The following is an 18,828-nucleotide window of genomic DNA, read 5'->3' on the forward strand; positions in this document are numbered from 1 at the left end:
GGTTTGCCAAAGGGTATTCAAGATTTTTGCATTAGGTCCACTATTTCCAGCATGTTTCGGCTCATAGAAATTGCTACCACAGCCGACACATTGCTACGTGGAAAGGATGCAAGATTCCAAGATAATGATACCAAGCCACATGTCACTGAGGCCAAGGCTGAGAAAAAGAGTAAATCTAATCATAAAGCAGAAGATCAAGGGTAAGGTTAACAAAAGGTACTTGGTGAAGTTTCACAATTATTCACCAAGGTATGCCAAATGGATGGAAGATAATGACTTGGCAAACCATCTTCAATTGTTGCACCTTTACGTTGATGCTTTTCAATTAGACCCGCGACTTTCGTTTGGGCTCAATCAAGTTCAGCAGAGCAAGGGTCCAGAGTATTACCTGATGCTCATGAGGGAGCTAGCACCTCCGCTCCTCATTGATGGACAGCTCTAGATATAGTGGATCTCGGATGTATTCAGCATACATTCAGAGTATTATAGCTGATAGTATATTTGCCAGGAGATTACTATTTAGTGCATAGTCGCTATTCGCTATGTTTGGTATGCAGATGGATATGGCTTTCATTCCAGCTTTGAAACTGTACATTTCCACTGATTATGATCATCGGGGACTAATTAACAAATGTTGATCTTCCGTGTATAATCATTAATATTCAGTGGTATTCAACTAGTTTTGTGGACAACAACATATGTTACGATGCCATTGATGTTTTAGCCATGGTTTATGCTATACTATAGTTTGGTTTCGCCAAATGAGTTGAACTCATGAGAAATAGACATCCCATATAATAATCTGGTAATGTTTTTGAGATTGTTTGTGAGTCTTATAATATATTATATTGGCTGGCAATTTTCAACATGTGTTGGGCATATAGAATGGCTGAGCAGCAGTGCGCAATATTGTGTTAACTATGATGTCTTGTGGAAATTCCAGTCTACTATTTTTCTTTTGATGCATCTGGCAATGCAATCGAGGAAAATTACAAGGATTTTAAGGGGAAGTACTGTCATTAAGACATGTATTTTTGAAACCTCACTTAACACGTGGATTATTTTTTAATCACATGGTTAAGTAAATCTTGCACATGTGAGGTGTAACTAGGTTTAGAGTAACTTTACAAGCCTGGGATCCAAGGAAATCACGAGATGTCAAAGCCAAAAGTTGCTATAAGTTATGCTGCACAAGTAGTTGCTAGTATCTGGTGCTAGTTATTAGTCTAGGTCATTCATTTAGCCATAAGTGTCAATTGTTGGTGACACTAGAGAAGTGACGTTTAATGGTACCTAACGTCAATCTAATGGTCAAAGATGGCACAAACACTCAAGAATGTAAGTTGCCTAGTCAATTTAATTATTGACCAATCAGATTATTTTTTTGGACATCGAAATAATTATAAAATTAATTATCAATATTTAAAGACTAAAAATTAATAATGGTGAAAATGGAATTAGAAGGCTGCCACTTGGCAAAACTTGCCCCTGCAAGTGAAAAAAAACGTTTTTAGGGGCTAGTGGAGTCTATTCGAGCCATTGTGAGAGTGAAGAAGGTTGTTAGAGAGCAAGAAGAGGTTGTCATGCGATTTACAGGCACCAGGAATCAATCCTACAACATGTGGCAGTAGTTTGAAGCTCTCCAGGAGCAGATGACACCAGCCCAAGGTTCTTTTAGTGCAAATGATAGCATATAGAATGGAGCAGTAAGCTATTTGGTGGTCCTAAGCTGCAGGTAACAGTTTCCATGGATGTTTGACAAGGCATCGGCAATAAATGACTGGTTTTCTTTGGTTCTTTGCAAAAACATTCTAAATTTTATCCCTCCTCAGCATTCTCTCTCATCTCTTAGCCTTGCTCTGAAGATTACAGTATTGAGATTACCAAAGGCTGAGAAAATATAGATTTCTCTGCTGTAAACCCTAATCTACAACATAAATTGGGATTTAGCAACAACCTCAGGAAGTGTGCCAAAAATTGGAAGCTCCAAGACTTAGATTCAACAAGGCTGAAGCTGTTTTCAATCAAATTCAAGTGGAAGGACCAACAAATCAATGAATTTGGGACATTTTCCATCTCCATCGAAGCAAGTGAAGGCCAATTGACTGCCTGAATCAAGGGGCAAATCAGATTGAAGACTTGCTGGTCATTTTGAACAGCAAGGGGAATCGGAATACCGAAAGGGATTGGGAAAATCCCATTGTATATCAACTTTTTCTTCAGTTAAGACAAAGAAATACCGAAAGGGGAGTCAATTTTGGAGCCAACAAGATGTCCATTGTCTAAGATTGTGAGTTAATTTGCATTTCTCAATTTTGTAATAAATGTTGCTACTATAACTAAGTTGTAATCAAGGAATTACCACCCATCCACAGAAGGAAGGCTGATTTCAGCCCTTGCCTATTCCAAACAGGCCTTGGCAAAGCATTGCTATGGATTTCATTTTTAAGCTTCCTAGAACATCTACAAGAAATGATGAGATATGGACTATCATTTGAAAGAAGACCCAACCTGATCATATGGCACATTTATCCTTGTAACGCATCTTTAAGTATCATGGTATGCTAGAGTCGATCATCAATAATCAAGATTCTCGGGTGATCAATTTATTTTGGAAGGGTTGTTTGAGAATATAGATACCACGCTAAAATTCTCATCATCCTTCCATGATCCATCTGCAAACAAATGGTCAATCCAAAAAGGAAAATTCCACAATGTTGAATTCTTTGGAGTGCTATCTTTCAAATCATAAGACATAGTAGAAGCAATATTTACCATTGGTTGAGTTTTCTTACAACAGCACGATGCATAGTTCCACTAGCAAAGCCATTTGAGGTTGTTGAGGGTGGCAAGAAGGTACCACTTATTTTGCATACTAAGGATAAAATCTTTGAGGTTGATCGCTATGTGAAAAACTTGGATACAGTCTATGCAAAGATAAAGTATGTACTTCAAAGATCACAAGAAAAGTAAAAGAAGACAATTGATCGCCATAGACATGCTTCGTAGTTAGAATAGGGCAATTATGTATTGTGGCATTTTAAAAAGGTAACGCAAAAAAAAAGATTAAAGAAAAGAGAGGTTGTATCCGAAGTTAAGTATGAAACAAACACTATGGGCTCTTGCAAGTGTTGTAGAAGATCTGCACTGTGGCATATCAGCTGAAATTATCTACACATTGGTAGATATACAATGCTTTTCATGTCAGTTCATTAAGAGCTTTTAGTGGTGATGTGCCAAAGGATGTATCTACTGAAATTCAGCCTAAGGTTGAGGAGTGTTAACCCTAGCTTAAGACGGAAGAAAAAGAAGTAAAATACGGAGGCAATGGAAGAAGCAAGACAGAGAACAAGCGAAGGCACAAGGATGGCCTCTAAAATCAAGCTAAAGGTAAAAGCGCATTTTTAAGTGGAAGGCGCCCCACAATTTTAAAAAGAAGCGCCAGGCTCCCTCCTATGCAAATTGTAAAAGGGTAGATGGGCATAAATCAAAGAAATAAACCAAGTAGAAGGGAATGGGAAAAAGGACCTTGCCGCAATGGCCAATCATGTAAAAAAGGGGATAAGGGAATGACCGCCCAAAAGGGATTTAGGGTTTTGTATATAAAGTTCAAAAAGTGAATGAGAGCTCATTCTTGTGTGTAGCCAAAAGTAACTCTCCTCTTCTTCTTCTTCTTCTTCTTCTCTTCTTCTTCTTCTTCTTATTTTTACTTGCTTGAGCTTGTGCTTGAGAGAGGGAGTGTGAGAGAGTGAGAGAGTGTGTGTGTGAGGGTAAGGGACCATGGTGGAGAAGCTCTCCATTTTCTCTTCTCTTCTCTTCTCTTCTCTTCTCTTACTCGCGGCAATGGAGCTTAGAGTATGTAGCTTGAGAATCGAGCTCACTTAAAGCTTGCACTTGGATCGTGGAGCTACTGGAGTACTCGAGAGAAAAGGCAACTCAATCAGGCATGGAGGTAAGCTCACTACACTCGTAGAGAGAGAGAGCACGTCGGCTATGTGAGAGGTAGTCCTTAGTGCTTGGCTTGAAACACTTGAACAATAAGCGGTCCGTGGGTCTTGGCGGGACACCGCGACCGGTCTTTATAGCCGATGACTTGACTAAGGAAGAGGAAGCAAGTCTCATTGCTCTCTTACAACAGTATATTGACGTCTTTGCTTGGTCCCTAGAAAAGCTTAAAGAGGTAAACCCGAGTGTAGTGACTCACAACATACCCATGACACTTGGAACAACGTCCGTCAAGTAGCAACCATATCCCATGAATCCAAAGCATGCCCACCCTGTCAAGGAAGAAATTGACAAGCTAATAAGAGCAAGATTCATCTATGAAATTGAACACACGGACTAAGTTTCCCCCATAGTCATTGTATTAAAGAAGAATGGAAAGATTAGAGTATGTGTCAATTACAAGAAGGTAAACGCAACTACAAAGAGAGATAATTACCCACTACCATACACCGAGTACATGCTCGAGAGAGTGGCTAGTAAAAAGGCCTATAGCTTTTTGGACAGCTTCTCCGGACACAATCAGGTGCAAGTGCATCCTAACAATAGGCATAAGACCGCATTCGCCACTGAATGGGGTGTCTTTGCCTATATAGTTATGCCTTTTGGGTTGACTAACACACCAGCTACCTTCCAACGACTAATGTGCACTATATTCAAAGACATGCTCAAGAAGGAGCTAGAGGTATTCGTGGATGACTTGTGTGTTCACTCTACTTGAAGGAAACACTTAGACAAACTTCAAGCGGTCTTTGAATGGTGTCAATTGTATCGTCTCTCATTGAACCCCTTGAAGTGACAGTTTTGGGTGAAGCATGGATGCATCCTAGGACACGAGGTGTCAAAGAACGGCATCGCTACAGATTCCTCGAAGATCAACGTCATTGCCGACCTTCCACCCCCAACTGATTACAAGGGCGTTTAGTGCTTCTTAGGCCATACATGGTATTATCGATGGTTCTTGTTGAACTATGCATTGATTACTAGACCTCTATACAGACTGTTGATCTTATTCCAATGGACCGACGAATGCCAACGCGCATATGACGAACTAAAAAAGGCTTTGACCACGGTACCAATTCTACGAGCTCCAGATTGGACACTCACATTCCATGTGCACATTAACGCTTCGAAATTCGTCGTGCGAGCTATGTTATACCAACCTAGTGAACACAACGTGGATTACCCAGTGAGCTTTGCTAGCATACAACTCACTAAGACCAAAAAAAATTACTCAACAACTGAGCAAGAGGGCTTGGCCATGGTGTTTGCTGTAAAGAAATTTCGGAATTATCTTTTAGCTATGCCATTTACCTTCTTTATTGACCATCAAGACTTGTTGTATCTTATTAACAAACCTTGCGCTACAGGACGCATTGCTAGATGGCTACTTCTGCTTTTAGAGTTTGACTTCTCTATGGTGGAACGTAAAGGGAAGTAACATTACATGGTTGGCCATATGTCTCGCATCCCCACGAGAGAAGCTACTAGACAAGGCATTGTGGACGAACTGCCAGACGCACATCTATTCCGTTTATCCAGCGAAAGGGATTTGTTTAGAGCCGACACGATGCCATATTGGGCAGATGACTTAGTTCAAGTGCTTGAGCACGGACTACTGAAATGACCAATAGAAAAGGCCCGATTTAGGCGGCTCATCCTGACGATCCAACCCTATCAGTTGATAGCAAGCCAACTCTACAGGTTGGGGCAAGACAAGTTACTGCATACATACGTGTGTGAGTATGAGATGCATGACGTACTCACAAAGACACATAGCAGAATCACAGGAGGACATTTCAATGGAGACGCGACAGCCCGCAAAGTATTGTAGTCCCAACTGTGGTGGCCTACTCTCTTCCGAGATGCAACACGATTTGTGAAGCATTGTGATGAGTGCCAACAAACTAAGATCCCTATTCGTAAGGATCACATGGAGCTAACCCTAATTATCCCACGACAATCCTTCAAGAAATGGGGGATTGACTTCATCGGACCCAATAGTGCCGCGGCACAGTATTCACAAGCCAAATAGATCATTGTGGCCACCGACTATCTAATGAAATTGATAAAACCACGAGCTACAAGAAAAAATGACGCTAGGATCACTGCAAACTTTCTATGGAAGCACGTGATCTCATGGTTCGGCTGCCCCATCGAACTAGTCAGCGACCAAGGCACACACACTTCATCAACGAAAGTGATAGCTCACCTCCTCTCCTCATTAATCATCCATCAGAAATCTTCGCCTTATTACCCTCAGAGAAAAGGTCAAGCTGAATCCACAAAAAAATCTTGATAAACGTCCTGACCAAGGTCATCTCTGCTTCACGCAATGATTGGAATAACAAGTTGACCGCGGCCTTGTGGGCCTACCGCACGGCTTACAAGATGGCTATAGGACAAACCCTCTCTAGGTTTACCTATGGTGTGGAGCTAATTCTACCCTTAGAGTTCTTTGTGCCTAGCCTCAGGATAGCCCTTCAAGAGAGATGGGACGAGAAGGAGGCATAGACAGAACACCTAATTAAGCTTGAACACTTATCGGAAACCTGGCTCCTAGCTACCCATGCGCTAATATGCAATAAAGCAAGCCGCAAACACTAGTTTGACAAGCATGTCAAGCAGCGCAACTTTGAATAGGGTGACTTAGTACTGCTGTACTCAGTCAAAGGACTTAAGCAAAAACTGAAGTTTCGAAGACTAGGTCCTTTTAGGGTTCGAACCATCAGCCGAACTGGTAATGTAGAACTGGAAACCCTAGAAGGTAAGGGCATACGCTTCTTCAATGTCAACCGCATAAAGAAGTACTTCCCTCCCATGCATCATCCATTTCATAAACCTCCAAGGGTAGCACTCCCTGTCCAAGTACGAGTAGCCACTATCACTGAGATGGGCAATGAGGATAAGGAAGCTATAGAACCAGCTTATCTAAGCATAACGGTCACTGCTAAGCACACATACACCATCAATGCATTGATCGATGAGGGAGCTGACTTTAATGTCTTCACTCATAACCATTGGACCCAAATTGGCAAACTGCAATTACAGCCCACTAACGCTAAGCTCAGCCCGTATGAAGGCCTATTATACACACTTTTGAGAAAGTACAAGGTTGCAGTTTCTATCGAGTTTGAAAGCATGCCAATGATCTTCTATGTGTTGCCCAACACTAAAGTGCAAGTACAGAATCGTTGTTAGGACGAACCTTTAAAAAGCAAGCTCATTGTAATGTCGACTACGAGTCACAACGTATCCACCTAGCCATAGACAACGTCCGAATAGTTACATCTTTCAACAAGGGCGGCGTGACTCCTTCCCCGTCCGCAAAGCCACCGGTAGAGAACCCCACCATCAAGTCTAAGGAGGGGGGTTGTGACTCATCAAAACCTGCCAAGCCTCGATGTCGGCAACCCGCTGAACCCAACACTGAAGCCAATGAACCCCAGTTCAAATGGGTATCTAAACATTAAGGATTGCCACCTAGAAGCAAACACCCACGTCTTGGCGAAGCTAAGGGCCCACACTCTAAACCTTATTGCAAGCACAAAGCTGCTATGCAAGTAACACTTGGATTTGGCTACCTAAAGCCAAAACAACCAAAAGTCCTACTCAAACACCACCCTCGAGCTTGGCCACACGAAACATTGAGCCAGAGACACTCGAGCCACAACAGAATCAAGCTGCTAAGTCCACAGAGCCTCCAAAGCCTAGATCAACAGTGCCTAAACCAATCTATCACCCAAAACTGCAGCCTGCTACTAACAAACCACCCAAATCTAGCGTTGATGGTACCCCTCAAACCTCAAAAGCATCTAATAGCATGACAACCGCAACTACAACTTAACCCATCGAACATGAGGCCAAGCTACAATCTCAGGAGCAAACCAAGCTGCGATCATTAGCTGCCGAACTCTCTAGTTCTGTCAAACCTCAACCACCTATCAGCCTTCGACCCTCTTATGAGCGGCAATCAATTCCAACCTTTTCCACAGACTTAGCTGAAAATACGGAGGATAACTTGGTTACTTGTCTTAGACACTTAGACGCAACTTTAATGTCACTTGCTAAAAGCTATGACCACTTAGACTTGGGACTCTTGGACACGAACCTATAGCGACAAAAGTACGGACACTCCCTTGTTCTTGGAAAGAATCGGAATTTGTGTTTATCAAGGCTTCCGAGGCACCTGCGCAGCTGATTACCACTGAGGTTTTCCGCGAACAAGTGCAGCAACAATGCCTCATCACCTCATATGACAAGCGCACAGCTTGTGGCAACAATCAAGAGATAGAAGACTTGAAACAGCTTGCAGCCAACAACTCCCCTTTCTTGAAAAAATGGTACACTCTTCACCTCCAATGGCAGCTCGAGGGATGTCAAGTCATGTCAAATACCGAGCAACGACGCGCAATCAAACCATCGAAGTACGACCCAACTTATGTTGCTCCAAGCTCTTATAGGGTATTAACGACCATTCGTGACCGACCCATGGAACAGCATATTCAGGGACACCCCTATTAAGATCACATCCTCATCAAGAAACAACTGCACATTGCTAGTCACATGGACTCCGGTGACTTCTTGCTCGATGTCCTTACTTACATCACCCAGCGCGGCAACAACCGACCCTTCAACATGGACCGGTATGCTCACATGGAATATAATCCAAACTTCTATGCTTGGCTCATACAAAAGTAAAGCACTATATCCATGCGCAGAACACCCTCTACACTCTAGCACTCAATCCTAGGAAGAATTCTTCTCAATTCCAAGAAAAGGGGATAAGGTAAGGATAAGGTAAATCGAACCAAACACATAAGGAAAACAATAAAGGAAATGCACACATTGAAAACCTCAATGGTAGGATGAAACAACTTGTGAGTGTGTAAAAGGTCAATAAAATTTGAAATCAATAGACTAATTGAAAGAAAATTTGACTTTTGCACTCAAGCAATTTAGTTTAGCAAATATGTAGTTGTTTCCTTTTGCTTGTGACTATTTTGAATAGCACTAATGGCAAATATGGTTTCATGGCAAGCACCCATTATGGCAAGCCAAGAAAAGGCTAGCAAATTGCCTTTTTCAGAAGAAGAACAAGAAAAATACGATCTTTCAGTGGAAACACAAGCCTTCAACTAGTTTAAGTTCCGACATATCTTCAACCTAGAAGACGTAGCCATCGAAGAATGGTCTATGAGGCAGATCATTGAGCAATGCAATTTGCATAAATACATGGAAGCAGTAGACCAAGGGATAGACTACATTCACTGTGCAGAGTTTTTGCGGACTTTCCACAAGAACCACGGCACTGTAATTGTGCATGAGAAATAGGAAACTCATTAGGTGCTAGTGGAAAAAGTATAGAGCTTGCCAAACAAAGTAGAGAGAAAGCCAAAGATGAACGTATATGCCTTGCTAAGAATGGACAAGGTGAAGATCCACATTAACAACGGTGTCAACTTGGTGGATATTTTGGATCCCGAAGTCCAACTCCAAGCCAAGATGGTGCACGCATTGTTTTCTAGTCAAAGGTACAACATCATCATAAGTTGCATTAATGTCCCCTTGTTAGAGAGCATTGCAGCACAGTCACTAGATGAGGTGAACCTTAGCGGTTTTGTGAGGAAGACCACTGAGACCTCGGCGAAGGCTTTGGCAACGGAAGGACAGCCCACCGAAGGAAAATCCCCTGCTACAAGGCTAAAAGAAAAGCTTCATCTTCAAAGGCCTCAACCATTGGATTCGGTGGGGTTCTTACCGCTATCATCAGGGAAGCCTTAGGGCAAGGGCAGGAAGAAGGAGGAGAAGGAATAGATGAAACACCAAGCAGGTCACCACCTCACCAAGAACAGGAGGCACACTCTAGCAAAAGGATGCTGAGTGAGGAAGAAGAAAACAAGAAACAAGAAGAGCAGACTAGCTGGGAAAAGGCTAAAAAGATAAAGAAGAAAATTGCACTAGAAAAGCAAGAAGAGAAGAGGAGGAAAAAAGAGAAAGCGGACTTGCGAAAGGCTCGCAGGGAGTCCAAAAAGGTCGAGGAGGAAAGAAAGAGAAAGCATGAAGAGGAGAAGGAGGAGTTGAGAAGAAAGGAGGAGGAAGACATGGCCCTCGCTATGCGCAGGTCCATTGAGCAACAGTCCAAGTAGGACGAGCCACAATCCGCGAGCCCGCTTAAAGATGAAGGGCCGAGCTCAAGCACCCATGTGCCAGAGTTCGTACCACCTACAGTGCGAGAAGACAGGGCAAGGCCCCAATCACCCCCACTTTCACTCCCTTGGCGCCCGCCACCACCACTGCAATGTCTACACCCAATTCTACAATCCAGGTGGATGCTAGCAACCTAATGGCTTGGGTCCAGTACTTCGTAAATAAAGAAATGAGCCAAGGAGCACGAGCAGGAACCCCTCTGGTAGGAACCAAAAGGCCGGTTACAATAGATGTCGAGTCGAGGCAAGACCCGAGGAGGCAAAAGGTGGCAATCTCCACAACCTCCGTTCCCGCAACAAAGAGGCCACCTAGAGAATACGATGAATATGTCAAGGAGCTTCTCTCCTAGCTAGAGAAAGCCAAGGAGGAGAAAAAAATCGCAGTAGCAGAGCTAGAAGCCGAAAAAGAGACCATGGCTACATTCCAATTGGAGAAAACATGCCAAATAGCCATGGTCCAAAGGGAAGTTAATGAGCTAAAGGAGCACCTACAAACTAAAGAAGAGACAAAAGCAGAATGACGTGTGTGATTGGACGAAGAAACCGAGGCCATACAATGCCTGCAACGGCACAATGGAGAGATTGTAGGGCTCTACAAAGATCTGCAAGCTGAAATGCAGAAAATCACTAAAGCCACAAAAAAACTGGAGAAGCTGAAGGAGGAAAGAGCTCGCAGGTATGAAAGAGAGGTGGAAAGATTAACCCAAGAGGCTGCCTCCGCACAGGAAGAGCAGCAGAAGCTAAGGGAAGAAATGGAAGATCAAGAACGAAGGCTAATAGTGCTAGCTTAGAGACAGGGGAAAAGCCTCGAAGACATAAAAAGGAGAGCAGAAGAATGGGCCAACCAGAATGAAAAAAGAGTTAAAACCTTAGCATGCCGTCTAGCTCAAGTAGAGAAAGACAAAATACTTGCTAAAAGCAGAGCGTAAGTCACGCAATTGAGCTTCCAAATGCAGCAACGCGCCTTCTTAAATACCGTATTGGATGTCACGCTGGCAGAGAAGGAAGAATCCATAGAGACCATGAAAAAGAAACTGTGAATGGCTCGTAGACTCCCGAGAGCAAGACTGCAAATGCCACCACAACCTAGGGGAGTTGGCCTAAGCTTGAAAGAGCAATGCCACTACCTCCTATTGGCAGGCCTAACCCCACAGGAAGTGGATGCACTTGGATTCACCCAAGAAGAGCAGCAGAAGCCAAGGCAGGAGAGGGAGGTAAATATGAACTTTGAAATGGGACCACACGAGGAAGAGCTTGTCCCACCACAAGGTTGCAGCAATACGTACGTACAAATCGTTTCGTATCGTATGGATCGTACTGTATGGATCCGTACACGTACGGATCAATCCGTACCATATGGATCATACGCGTACGGATCGATCCGTACATTTATTTTTTTTAACCCCTTTGACCTTCAACGTACGAATTTGGGCTTATTTCGGAATTTCGCCTGCAGCACTTTGTTTCGCTCTGTCTTTGCATACTGTGCACATTGCAACCAAGTAATTCTCATACTCTCTCTCGCTCATGGCCTTGGTTCCTCATGATGCATCTCTGTCTCGTACTACTCTCTCTCTCTCTCTCTCTCTCTCTCTCTCTCTCTCTCTCTCTCAACGGCGAGCGGCCAATGTACTACATGATTAATCTCATCTCTCTCTCGCTCCCTCCCGAGTCCCTCTCCCTCTCTCTCTCTCTCTTTCTTCCTTTGGAGTATGCTCTAAGCTCTCTCTCTTTCTTTGTGTCACATATCTTTCAGGATCCAATATGCCGAAGCCATGAAACCCCTATTAGCAGGAGCACACCAATGTCATCCGTGTTATTAATACGCCAACCCAAGCTGACACTGGCACACGTAGATGGTAGTGCAAGTATTGCAACTTCGAGTAGATGGTAGTGCAAGTATTGGAACTTCGAGCTCACGAGCATAATTTCTTGTGTCGTGATACACTTGACAGGTATTGGCACCACCAAAAATTGTGGTGGGTGCAAGCAAGTGCCGCAGGATATCAGAGACAAGCTCATTGCTAAGAATTCATCAACAGCAAAGGGTTCAAAGAAGGTAAGGGGGGCAGCCAGCACACTCAAGATGCACTTCATGATGCGCTTGTAGGGCAAATGGGTGATTCTTCCACACAAGATAGCCAACCTACACGGGGCAGAAAGAGGGCCCGTGTCATGCAAGAGGTTGATGAGGATGATGATGCACATGTGCTGAGATAGAGTACTTTGCCTTCACGTGTGTCATCTCTTTCGTGGGTGAAAGAGAGACCAAAAATAGCTGAGATGGAGATTGCTCGCACTCTTGTGGAGTGCAACATCTCCTTCAATGTACTGAGGACTGATCAATGGAAGAGAATGGTGAGGGCCATAGCAAAGGTTGGCCACACAGACTCGCAGTCCAGGGTGGAGTATAACAAAATGTGTACCACAATGCTTGAAGAGCAGAAAGCCTTGATCAAGAAGGCATTGGTACCTGTCAAGGCAGGATGGCAATCTTTTGGGTGCGCCATCATATCTGATGGCAGAAGTAATATGCGTAGACGACACATTATCAGTATTTTGGTGTCCTCATGTCTTGCAATATACTTCTTGCGCGCTGTGGATGCAGGAAAGGCAGGAGAATCCATCAGTGCTAAGTTTATTTATCACCACATCAGACAGGAAATTTTGGATGTTGGGCCAGAGAATGTGGTCCAAGTGGTGACAGACAATGCTTCAAATTGCAAGTGTATGGGTGAATTGGTCGAGGCAGAGTTTCCTCACATTGCTTGGACTCCTTGTGCTGTACATTGCTTGGACCTGCTGATGGAGGATATTGGAAAGTTGCCATGGGTGCAACCTCATGTTGCAGATGCCACGAAGATTACTACATTTTTCCGAAAAAAACATCAGGCTTTGGCCATCTTCGGGAGCCATAGTGCACTTGATATGGTGCGACCCTCAAAGACTAGGTTTTCTTATATATTCCTAGTCTTGCAGAGGCTTTTTAGATTGCAGGACCTGGTACTACAGATTGTGGTGGACCCAAAATGGAGGTTTATGCACCATGCGCAGACAGAGGCTACTAGATACATTCAACGGAAAGTGCTTGACGAGGCCTTTTGGACAGACGTACAGAGCTTGACAATGGCATTGCAGCCTATCCATGTCCTCCTCCGAGTCACAGATATGGAGGGCTCTACTCTTGGACTGGTCTATCATCACATCTCTTCATGGAGATGAAGCGCCATATTGCTGCATGTACGACATTGACGAAGTCTCGATGAGTGTACACTTGAATATTGTTCTTGGTAGATTATATTAATATTAAATAATATGCACATTGCAACAATATGTTTAAAGTTATATTATATAATGACTATTGGAATGTTGGCTTGTCAATTTGTAGCCTAGGTGACATCCTGGCTATTGTAGAGTGGCGATGGACGTTTATGAGCCGTCCCATTCATGGGATGACTACATTGCTTCATCCCTTCTACAAGATGTTAGAGTTGTTTAGTGAGAGCACTCTACTCACGCAGAAAGACCAGTACATCAACATAATGTACGACAAGAATGAGCAACTTGAGGTTGATGCAGAGATGGTGAGTTTTATGAACAATCTAGGACCATCCTTTGCTAGAGCGGTGGTTTTGAGAGAGGAAACGACGAAATTTCCTCTCACATGGTGGCAGAGCTATGGAAGACAAGGTCCTCCAAAGCTGACTCCTCTTGTTCTCTGAACCCTCTCGCAAGTACTCTTGACTCTTTCACAATTGCATCTATCTTTAAAGTTTACTTCATTAAGGGTTTTGACTCCAAAATCGTATCGTGATTCGTGATCGTAGGATTGTTCTGCTGCTGCTTGTGAGCGCAATTGGAGCGTCTACTCCTTGGTTCACACAAAGATCCACAATCGACTTAGTACCGCTCAGCTGGAGTGATTAGTGTATTGCCGAGCTAACATGAAGCTCGTGCGAGATTATCATGCTTTGGGGACACCCAAGCAGGTATATTTAACTATCCGATATTGTACGCCTTTTGACACATTTCAATATAATTAAGTCATTTCTTGTGGTTCTGACTTGTCGGATTTTGCTTTTCCACAAGCAAATCTGACCCGTGTGAAGATGGTGCAACCTCTACTGAGGACGATATTGAGCAACCTATCAGAGACGAGCAAGCAAATATTATACAACTCCATAGAGAGTTGAAGAGCATCGATTGCCGTGTCACAAGGTCACGCGCACACGCTTTGGCAATACCTTTGCGTGAGGAGGTTGCAGATTCAGAGAGCGCTAGACGGAGGAGCATTCGTCGAGGGAAGCTGCCTGTTCGTACGCAGCGGACTCAAGCGAATGAGACTGTCACTCTCATTCATACTAAGAGAGAGCCAAGAGATGATAATGTAGCACATGGATCTCATGATACATCTTTCACATCATCACATGAGTATGACAACGAGGGCAATGTCCTGACAGATGGGGACTTGCTCTCTTCTGGTGCATCGTCGTCGTCATCATCTGATGAGGAGTTTTGACTCTTAGATCACGTTTCATTGTGGAGTCTAGACTCTGGACTAGCCCTTATGGGCCTTTTGAGGACATTTCTATGATGTAGTGTTGCAGCTTGCTATGTAGTATGTACATTGTATTCAATTTGTTTTGATGCATTTGCAGCCTTTTAACATGGATGAGAGTCGAGACTTTTGTTGTAAAAACACTGATTCATCAGTTTATATAAAGCTAAGAGTGGTGATTGGTGATTGCTGATTGAAGATTGATCTCTGATTGAAAACCGGTTTTGATATCTAATGTTTGATTTCTGAACTAACAAGTTTTACAACGTGTGGCAAGGGTTTTGTGATTACTAATCAAATGCGTATTAGCAAAGACCTTATTAGATTGTCTTGTATGTCTCTCTCACAATTTAAAATGTATTTGGATCTTTTTATGTTTATTTTGATATGAAATGCCATAAAGATTGATATTTTTTACAATGGTACGTATTTTTACGGACACAAAAATTTAATCTGTAAGAAACAACATGCAAATACGTGCCGTACAGTATGTACACATCAACCTTGTTCCACTGCCTCCTTCTCCACGGCCTGAAAAGCAACAACACGCAAACACCTCCACAAAAAGAAAGGCGGTGCTGAGGGAAAGAAGAAGACAAATGGTGGAGGAAACAAGAAGAAAATGAAATGCGAAGGGAGTGAGGGCACCCCAGGCACCTATCCCACCATGTGAGGACAATACCCCAGCAAGCTTCTATGCTGACCTTGTAATCTGGGAGAGGCAAGAAACAGCCAAGAGCCCCTTCAACTTTAACTTCCCATTCCCCACCACCCTGCATAGGGTTTTGCCCATCAAGGTAGTGGAGGAGGTGATTAACATCGAAAGCAGACTCGGACAGAAATGGTTGGAGGACAGAGAGTAGAACCCCGCATTATGGACCACTAAAGATGCCGAATTTTAGCAAAATAAAGTTTTTGAAGTGCCAAGGTCTGTGCCCGGCTACGAATGCCAACCTACGTGGAAAAAAAGAGTCTACGACACCAACATGGACACTTAGATGGCCTTTTGCAACACTCAACCCTTCGAGTGAAATGACCCAAGCTTTACGCCCTACCCTCCAAGAGTGGGAGTGGATTTTGACTCCAGTGCCCAAAACCGCTATGATTTTTCAATAATTTATAATTCTCATTGTACTACATATGAAGATGCCGTCATCTTCACATCAAAAAATTTATATGATACCCTAATCCACTTGACCAACGAATTCTCTTCATGCCCTAACCCCGCCTTTATTACAACTTGAAATTACCTTAGATTACTTAGGATACTCCTTATGCAAGACCCCATCTCGTAGGAGCGTGGCCTCCCAGCTCTCCATTTTGATCCTAACACTATAGATAGTTGCGTGATGGCTCAACTAATGATGCGAGCTGCTCTACTACCTTCATTTTGCTTGGCTCTTCTAGAGGATATGAATGATAGCCACTTCACCCGCTACAATCATCCATTCCTCTCCACCACTACCCTTCAAGTCCGCCTAAACCTAAAGGGGTATCTCCAAAGCCGCCAATTCCTTAACAAATCTATTAAGCCCCCTTCTCCACCTCACTCCGATGACAAAGCCTAACTTCTATCATGACTATGTAACTTGGCAAAAGAAAAAAAAAAGAAGAACAAGGAGACAAGAGATAAGGAAAAAAGAAACAAAAGACAAGGAGGCACAAAGCGAAAAGGCAATCATAGAGAACAGAAATGGAAAGAGAAATTACACATAGACACAGCAAGCTACACATAGGTCATAGTCACTACACCTAGGGGTTCTCAAGTTAGGTGTGTCCGGGGCCTCAACCAGTTGGCTCCGTGTCTAACACCCTAGCCTTTTTAATACCCCACCACACATGCTTAGAGTACATCAAGGGCAGGACATACCTAGAAAGGTAACTCTTGCCTATGATTACACTTGTCACTCTAAGCTCCATGCACCGCAACTCCCTTATACACAAACTGGATCCTCAAGTGTGGGACACCACCGAGGGCTTGCCCAAGGTTAGACCCATCTCCCAGTTCCACAAGCACGTGCATCACACACTCCAGAGACACCCCCAGGTAGTGCAACTTCTTTTCTTCTAGGTACAAACAAAGGCCTCAACCACTGACTTTGGCCGCCCCATCATCCATACAATACGCCCCCGGCCCCTACACCTCAACCAAGTGATCCGTTTCTTCCCAAGCTCACTTCCTTTGCAGCCCCGTCATCATTGCCTCACACGTCCGCCCTTTCTCATCAAACCCTCATCGATTCAAAACCACAATGTCTCAGGACTAGCACCCATCTAAGAGAGGCGTCATTTTATGCGATAACATTTCCATGAAGGCAAACCAAGGCCGAGGCAGCCCCAATCAAAAAGTGAATGAAGAAGCTCATTTGAAATAGCGCAGGAGAAGGCAGTCACGGAGGGCCAAAAGACGAATCCATGTTTAACACCACCTTAAATTTCAAAGACGGATCCGCACATCCGCCTCTCTCCACGTAGGGATCCGTCCAACTTTATCTTCAATTTCAAAGGACAAATCCCCTCAACACGAGCAACAAAAAAATGACCCGCCGGCCCAACTACATCTTCAATTTCAAGGGTCGGTCCAGCCAACATCATCCCCCGTGGATAGTACTTTGCTCAAACCTACCGGATATCGGAAGGTGAAGTCGAAGGGTTGGCAACGATTGTCCCACTGCTCCCACATCGACAGCTCTATGTTTCAATTCATGGATAAGCAGTCTCTTTCTAGTGGGATGGGCGGCTGTGAAACTGCAAGTGGTTGTGCTTGCACTCTTTTGCGTGCTTGATCTAACATTCTAGCCCTCTTCTTTTTTGCTTCTACCTTCCTTTCCACTATTGCATCTTGTTCTTGAGGGGGCTCTGGTTGTGGTGAGGGGGATGTTCGAATCCACTCCTCATCTTGTTGCTTTCCTTCACGGCTTGACCCTACCCTTGCCTCCTAGGGTTATCGTTCTTGAAATTCCAGAGCATCAATCTTCTCTAGTGTTAAGCCTACTTCTAACCATTTCTCTTGCTAATCTTGACTAATTGGGTCGAGGCTTGCATCTTGAACCTGGGAGCATAGCCCTTTTTTTATTGCCTTCCGAGCTATTTCTCGTTTCCTTTTAAGCACATCAATTGCCTTCTCCTCCTCAAAGAGTGTGACGTCTAAGACTGTACTGAGAAAGGTACGTTGTTGGATTTCGAGGCTAGCTTAAGCGGCACCCGCCTGCCTTCTGCTAATATTCGGCCTCCCTTTGCAAGGGCCAAGCGGCTCACTAGATCCTTCACTTGCTTCTCGCTCTTGGCTTCCCATTCCCTTGCCTTCTTTTTCATTTCTTCCAGGCCCTTGCTTTGCCTTTATGACAGTGTCACTATCACCGGCTCCTGTCTTTTCCATTTTTGTACAAGGTCCTTTTTTTCTTCCGTTAGGCACCCCATCTTCTCCTCTAGTGTTGCTCGTTCTTCCCTTTATCGTTGCATTCCACGTTCTACCTCTTCTCTCTCTTTTTTTCATTATTCCTGCTCTTGTGCTCTCTCTCTGCTTCCCACACGGCAAGCTCTTCCATGCCCTCTTAAAGTTTTCTCACCTGTGCTTCGAGCTCCGCCTGCTGTAGAACCAGGAGCTTGTATTCCCTTTGCATTGCGACTAACTCCTGGTTTTCTTCCTCCAGTCTTTTTCGCCACTATTTTTCGTCATCTTCCTTGGCCCTTAGCTCTGCTTTCAATGCATGGATTTCTTTGTGTTGCAAGGCCACTTCGCGGGTCTTTTCTAACTGGGAGGCATTTACCATTTCCCTTTTGTTTCCAACATCGCCATTGTCGCTCTCTTCTCCTCCTTTGTCCTTTCCAACTCAGCGTAGAGCTCCCTGACATGCTTGTCCTGGTTTACGGCCTGTGGCTCCATAGTGATAGCATCTACCTTTGGTCGCTTGGGTCCCTATTGAGATTCGAGATCTGCAACAGCCAATATTTTCACTCCTGTAGTTGGGGTTTCCGCACTGGAGGTGGGCATTGGGGTATATGCCTTATTGACTAAGAACTGCACCCATGCCATGAGGTTGTTGGCATCCACGGTGG

General features: G+C 43.9%; 1 protein-coding gene and 1 pseudogene across 7 annotated transcripts in view; one reads left to right on the forward strand and one right to left on the reverse strand.

The window, feature by feature from the left end:
- LOC148025309 (uncharacterized) overlaps positions 1–18,828 on the reverse strand; it is a 140,134-nt gene that overhangs the window by 70,520 nt on the left and 50,786 nt on the right. The window lies entirely within an intron of this gene.
- On the forward strand, positions 12,567–14,730 carry LOC148025310 (uncharacterized; annotated as a pseudogene).

This window comes from Lygodium microphyllum, chromosome 14 (assembly GCF_053477565.2).
Source record: "Lygodium microphyllum isolate KBCC chromosome 14, Lygodium_microphyllum_v1.1.10, whole genome shotgun sequence".
NCBI classification, from domain to species: domain Eukaryota; kingdom Viridiplantae; phylum Streptophyta; class Polypodiopsida; order Schizaeales; family Lygodiaceae; genus Lygodium; species Lygodium microphyllum.